Below are 7,950 nucleotides of genomic sequence, written 5' to 3'. Positions count from 1 at the left end.
ATTTGTTTAGTGGTAATACATTTTGAAAGTATTCCACTTAATGTTTTTTTTCCTTACTAATAATTTTTGGCCAATCATTTTAAAGTCACCTTTTGGATAATCATTTCTCAAATGAAAAAAAAAATTTAAATCAATATGATTTTTTAAAAAAGTGTACTTTTTATTTATTTTAGATTAAAAAAAGTAATTTTAGTCACCTAAAACCATTTAAAAAGTCATACTAAACCAACTCGAAATTATTAATTATTTCCAAAGTGTTTATACAGAAGAAATGCCATTTTTTTTTTGTCTAAAACATGCTTTTATTTTAAAAGTAATTTTCTTCAAAACCCAACCACATATATACTTAGGGGACTAAAAATGTTTGAAATAAATATGAAAATAAATAAAAATTTTTTAATAGAAATTAGATTAAAATCGAAAAATGTTGAGATGAACAAAGTAGAAAAGTAAAAAAAGAAAGAATATAATACATTTTCATCCTTGAATTTAAAATATAAATTTTTATTTAGTTTTTAAATTAAAAAAAGTGAGAGTTTAGCAACTAATTATAGGTATTTGAATTAAACTTCCCATGGTTGGCGAGTTGAATATTTATTAATTTTAAAATTAGGTGGCATTTTTTTTTTCCATTTTCCTCTTCTCTTTCTCTTCCCTCCCTCCACCTTCTCAAGTTTTTCTTTCTCCCTCTCCCCATAAAAGCAAAAATTCATGTCCTCAAAGTCACTGCGATTGATGCACCCCCGAAAATGCCAAGAAATATGTCCCCACCACCTCCGAAACTATTTCCACACCAAAGCAAAATTTCACCCATTCAATCGTAAGAAAATCAACGAAATTTGGAAATGGGTTTGGCATCTGATTGGTGGAGTAAAACCACAATTGACGATGGAAGAGAATTGGAAGAATTAAGGAATGAAATGATGTTGAAGTTGCTGCAGGAGCGACTTTGATAGAGGGGCAGTATTGTAGGAAGCATCTCAATGCTACAAACAATGGGATGGAAGATATAAGTGCACCAATATCTATTGGAGCATGATGATATGCCTAGTGTCTCAATGCTACACTGCTTATTTAAATCTCTTTCGTGTTTCATTTAGGTTAAGCCTTGAGAGTGATTTCATAACAGAAATCTAGAGAGGATTCTTGTGGCATTTGAGGTGACGGCTTAAAGGTGTTGGTAGTCTGAGGGGTAGATCGAGACTACTGCGTTTTGTGGTAATTAGTTCTCGATATTATTGTGAGTTCTTTCATTCCTGTACCTAAGTATATTGTGTTAAATATTTAGAAGTTAGGAGGCTTTTGTTGTGACCTTTAGAGGGTGAATATCAGTATGAGATATTTGAGTGCTTGTATCCAAGCTCTTTATAAGTGGAACCTGAATCTGAGTGGAAAACTGGACATAACCCATAAACTGTTGGGGTGAACTAGTATAAATTCTAGTATTGTTTATTGTTTTTCCCATCTGTTGTGTGATTAACTTAGATAACCGAAGGTTATTGTAGAAGGAAAAATTGTCCGGAGCATACTAGTTTTCCAACGTATAGTACTTCATTTCAAGATTTTCAGACTTCACACAAAGATGGGGGCAACGGGGGCAAGAGACCTACTGAGAATGAAGGATAAAACACAGTCACTTTTTAAAATCTCACCCAAAAAATTTATCTTTAAATTTACAGACCAAAATATATTTTATTAAAAAAGAAGAAGAAGTTTAGACACTAAAGGTCTTTATTTTTAGAGAAATAAATAAATACGACTAAAAATTAACCACCAAAGCAAAAAAAAAAAAAAAAAAAAGAAGAATAAGAAAAAAGAAAAAAGAAAAAACTCCAATTATGCCTTCCTCTTTGAAATCCAATAATGGAGCAAAATCCATTTATTGGCATGACCCACTAATATTGAATATTTATAATTGGGCCCTTATGTTTTTCTTTCTCAACTTTTATTTTTTAATAATAAATTTTCAACATCTTTCTAGAGTGAACCAAAATAAAAACAATACATACAAAGAAAAAAATGTTATACATTTGGCTGCCGATTAAGCTCCTCACGTTGCCCATTAGCGCCCTACACGTTAATACAACAATGATTAGCGAATTCTTTCTTTTTTAATTATTATACTAGAAAAAATCTAATTTATTCTAAAATTTGTCAAGTTGTTTCAATTTTCATCTTAAATTTCTTTTAATATAAGCTATTTAGATTGGATTCATCTTAAATTTTTTTAATTCCAATCAGATTGGACTTAAATTTAATAAATAAGTGTTGTAATTTTTGTCCTTTGTTTCATTTTTGCTAATTCATCAACTAATTCTAACAAACATTTATGTTTAAATCTTAAGTAAATCCTGGTATTAAAAAAAATCAGTAAATTCTATGAAATTGTGTGTTGTAATGTTTAAATCTTCAAAATCTCAATAAGTTTTGTGAAATTATGTTTTGTACGAGAGGAAGTTTAATTAAGGTTAAACATCGCCTATTAAACAAAAGATAAACTCTAATATTATTTTCTTTCTAATTTTTTTGTTTTTTTTTATTTTATGAAATCTTATTAATTTTAATATTAAACACATATTTTGTAATCCATTAAACAAACGTGGAAATATATATTTTTTTAAATAATTCTTCAAACAAAAACTTACCCGAAGAAAGAAATTGTAATATTTTTGTAAATTTAAGGTAATAATTGGAATACTTGTCAAAACTTAAATTTTAATTTATAAAATTAAAAGTTTAAATAACATTGACACTCTTTTTAATGAAGAAATAAAATAAGGTATTCCAATTTTACTTTAAACTATCAATTTCATAAAATTATAATGGACACGCGACCTAAGTCGGAGTAAAAAAATGTTTTTGTCCCATTATTTTAAGATTTTTCTTGGTAAATGTATGAAGATCAAATAGTTTAAAATTTTATTTTTGTCCAATTTATTAAATATTTAAATATTATATTCTAGTTCAAAAATTTTATAATTGTTCTTGTTCAGAGAGAAATCCAAGGACACTTGAATTCCGAGAGCGAAATGCGAGACCACATACGATTATCATCGTACTCTGTACAGGCATACGGGTCGGACGCCACCATCACTATACGGAAGAGACGTCGAGGACTGCAGCCTGAAACCTACAAACTACAGGTTAAAAAACCTGCAAGTGAAGGCACCACCACTGATTGTCGGAGGGTACGCCCCTTTGTTAGGACCTTGTACAGCTCGACGTGCCTTTGCCTCCTCAACCGTCGTCCTTCCTAGTCGACCAACTGTGCCTATAAAATAGAAGGACTCCCACAAACACCAAGTGAAAAACTTGTCACTTAAATATCAAGGTGTCTACTCCTATTTTCTTACTCCGATTATTGACTTGAGTGTCGTAGTGTACTAGGTGGGACACCGACGTTGAGTTTTCTGATTGCAAGTTCATTTCCTCCTCGATGAACACGTTCATTTGAGGGACATGTGAACTTCTAAAAAATTCACCGTCAACAATTCTATTTTATTTTATCAAACTAATTTCCACCTAATTATTTTGTTTTAGTCTAACTCCATAGAAACTATATTTCATGGATGAATATTTGACATAAATAAAAATTCATTATATTTTAAATTGTTTAAAGAAGTGGATAGCTAAATAAAAAAATTACATAAACAAGCTTAAATTTAAAGTAAAATAAAAATAAAATCACTTTAAAAAAAGCTATAGTTTTTAAAAATATACAATTGTTTTTTTTTTAAATTTGACAAGATAATACAAATTCAAATTTAAAAACATAAGAAAGAAATTTAACTTTTAAAAGCAGAAAATTGTGAACATTTTTTTAAGACAAAAAATAAAACAGATAAACCTTAAATTTGTTTAAAGTTTAAATCATTAATTAGAAAATCTTATTTTATTAAAAACCTATATATAGATAGGATATATTTCTGTTTATTATTAAAAGCAAAATTGTAATTGCCATTGTTTAATCACGTATCCTACGTTTTTGTTGGCAAAAATGAACCTTTTTTCTTTTTTCATTTTGATGCATATTATTCAATCTATTGTAAGTTATTTTAGTCAAAAAAATGCATATTTGGAAAGGTAAAGAAAGAGTAAATATGAGGCGACATTCTAACTATTATTAACTAAATCCAATCCAATCATATATTTTTCTCATTAAATTTAATATGAAAAAGAAGAAACAAGATAAGCGTGGAAAATGAGAATGGAATAATACAACGAGAAAAGAATTTATATTATAATAAAATTAAATTAGTGGCTCTTGAACTGCCCTCTTCCGTGATATTGTCGGAGTTAAAATACTATTTTATCTCAATATTTTTGTTTTAATTCATTTTGGTCGCTATAGTTTTAAAATATTCATTTTGGTCCTCGTACTTTTAATTTAATTTGGTCATTTTAGTCGGATTTGTTTAATAATACTTTATTACAAACTTATTCCAAATATAAATCAACCTCCAAACACTTTCTAAGAATAATGCTTGCAAAATCATAGGTCGTCTCATGCCACATCACAATTTTCGAGTTGCATGGCACCCTTGCTAACGTCGTGTGTGTGTATTTTTTTTTTAATTCTGGCATGTCATCTCTTCAATACATGACATTGTGCCAAATCGTATTAACCTACCACCTTGGTACAGTGGTTGTATACCTACTTTATAATCTACACATCTGATTTTCCAAACATTATTCTTGGAAATAGTTTGGGGTTGATATATATTTGGAATAAGTTTGTAATAAAGTATTATTAAAAAAAAACTCCTATTTTAATCCTTGTATTTTCAAAATGTTCATTTTGATCATTGTACTTTTAAAATGGTTCATTTTTTTAACCTTAATTTTATATTTAATCTCATTTATTAATCACATGACATTGCACTCAATCTATCTCTTGAAATGTAACCATGACTTTATATTAAAGAATTTCCATTATGTGTAGAATTTGTGTTAAAATTTTGAAAATAGTGACTAAAATGGTAACTTTTTTTACAATATAGGGACCGAAAGACTTTTAGGGAGGAGAGATGATGAAGAGACTTACAAAATAAGGTTTCATGTGAAACTCAATGTCTTAATATGACACACAACGTATCATCCTATTTATAATAGAATGATTCCTAATCATAATAGGAATAAAACATCTAAATCAAAATAATTTCTAAAATTAAATTCTAAATCCCAAATCATATTAAATTGATTACTAAATCGTATCAATCTCATGACAAAAGGAGAATATGGAAGGTGTGGTACCTGATGAGAGAGCATTAAGAGAACTTCAAAAAAGGAGGACTTTTTATAGGTAGAGAGGGAGGAGAGATGAAGATAATGAGAAGAAAATCAATGAGAGATGAAATTTTAATGAGATGGGAAAAAGAGTTTTGAGGTAGAGGGAGAGAGAAACTTCATGTGAGAGAGGAAAAATAGAATTTGGAGGAGTGGGATAACCTAAATGAAACTTAAATAAATACATGACTTTTCATTTTCTCATTTTCAACTAAAGTTATTACTATATATACATAGTTCCAAAACAATATTTACAGCTAGATAACATTCTTCATTTCTTTTTCTATTTTATATATTCAAATTTCATCTTTGTTTCTTCTACGTTGTCAATTGTTAATATCATTACATGTTTCAAATATTACATGAAGTAAAGGTACAAAGTTCATCTTAATGTATCTGGTTTCTGACCAATTTTTTTCTTTCTTTTGATAGAGTACAATATAACAAAGATAATGTAGAGTTGTGTTGTTTGCCCGAAAATGAAGCATTTGGATATGGAATTGAGGCTAAGTATATTTGGGTATGACTTAAGTTATTGGAAATATTTTACTTTTGAAGTTTTAGGTTTAATTCTAGAGAGAAGAGCAACCATCAATCTTCTAGAAAACTAAGTTAGCTATTACTTGGATGAGGGTTTTCTTGACCTATCATATTCCTCGACAACATCTTCTTAAAATGAATCGCTTTTGAGATTTCAAGTTTGTAACAGTTTATATATATTTTTTAAAATAAATTTTTTACTAATCTTATTCTAATATTTAGTCGTTGAACGTTTAAGGTGTTTGAATTATATTATTGACTTTTAAATTATACTTATATTTTAAAATATCTATATAGTATTTTGTAAATACTATAATATTTGATAGATGCTCAACCCTTTTTAAAATAAAATAAATATTAATATATGATAAAATAAAATTGAGATTTAACGTTGCAAAGCACGTGTTAGAATACTAGTCATTTCAAAAGCTTCAATACTACCATTGATTGTTTTATAAACATTTCAAAAATACCATTTGAGCAAATATTTGTTAATATTTTAATAAAAAGGTTGACGTGATAGTATTTAGAACGAAATGACAATTTACGTGGAAATTTGTCTGAATTAAGCTTGAAAATAGAAAATGTGAAATAAGCTATCATTTTTAAAAGGGGATTAAGGCAAAATTGGATAGCAGAGAAATAAACTCTCTTGATAATGGAAATAAGAAGATTTTTAGGGAAAAACTCGGATGTTAATTGACACTATTCTAGATTTTGTTATGCCAACTTTTCATTCAAAATATTAACAAATGTTCCTAATTTCTCCAAGAGTATTTTAAAAATATTTATGAAAGGGCAAATGTAATATTGAAAATTTTAAAAGTATATACTTTGATATGCTCCATACCAAGGTGCATTAGTTTAGTTAACTAAAGTACATATAAGGTAAATCAATTATTACTAGTATAGCTAGTATATGCTGTTTTCGTATAATGCATATCAGTGATTGTTGATTACTAAATGATGTAGACCTCAAATTTGGTCGGACTCAAAATTAATTTTATGGTATTATTTTATTTTTCACTTTATTATATATATATATATTTAAGTTTTTATTTGTTTTTTAATTATTAATTTTAAAAGAAAAAGAAAATAACTACAAAACATTAAATTTAAAATTAATTAGTTTTTATTTACTTAAATTTAGATAAGAAATAAAAAAGTTATTTTAACTAAAAGATTTTGTTTTTTCTTTATTTGTTTTAACGGTTTCAATTATTTCGTTAAACCCTCTATTCTTCTTCCTTATTTTCCTCATTTTTCTTTAATTTTACTCGACTTTCCCAAATGTTATCGTTACAACTTTTTCTTATTTAAGAGGGAGGAAAGTTGTAGAGTGGAGGTAGGCATGGATACACAAAGCACACATAACAGAAGAATGATTTGGGTGAAGAAATTTTTTATTTTTTATTTTTTTCCTTCCCCTTAGTCTTTAAAGGCGGTGCAATAGAACCGGCACCCAGCAAGACTTTGGTACACACCTCATGGCCTCCATTGTTACCTTGAGACCATCCCCTGGTGATAGACCGACGACGACGAAGAGTCCAGCGACCCACTCTAACACCCACGAGCTCAGGCGACGAACGACATCAATTTTAGGCAAAAGCTTGGTGGTAAAAATCTCTGCACAGTGTACCTCTACACTTCTTTTAATAATAATAATAAAAAAGTTTCTTTTTAACAAAGAAACCAAAATTTTCCTTTTAAAGAAAATAAACTTTTTAAAATAAGTTTTGAAAAATAATGTAAATAATTTTTCTTCAAGTAAAATAAAATAATTTTTAAATAAAATAAACAAAAAGTTAATTTCATTTAAATAAAAGATTCTGCATTAAAGTTTTCTAAATTAGGAAAAAATAATAAGAGGTTTTATAAACTATAAATCTTGTTTCAAAAATAAATTGGATTCTTTAAAATTTCTGTTCAAAGTTTAGAAGGTCTTTTTTCTAGGAAAGCTTTTAATAAGATTTATTTATTTTTGTTTCATTTCACGTCACAAAACTAAAATTATATTGAGGACCAATCACAAATTTACACGTGTACTAAATTAATTTTAAAATCGGCGAATTAAATTATGTCACGTATTTCTCTTATGATCGTTCGATGAAATCAACTAATTGA

This window comes from Momordica charantia (assembly GCF_013281855.1).
Source record: "Momordica charantia cultivar OHB3-1 chromosome 4 unlocalized genomic scaffold, Mcharantia_2.0 BLBB01000004.1, whole genome shotgun sequence".
Lineage (NCBI taxonomy): Eukaryota > Viridiplantae > Streptophyta > Magnoliopsida > Cucurbitales > Cucurbitaceae > Momordica > Momordica charantia.
This window is presented reverse-complemented; position numbering follows the sequence as displayed.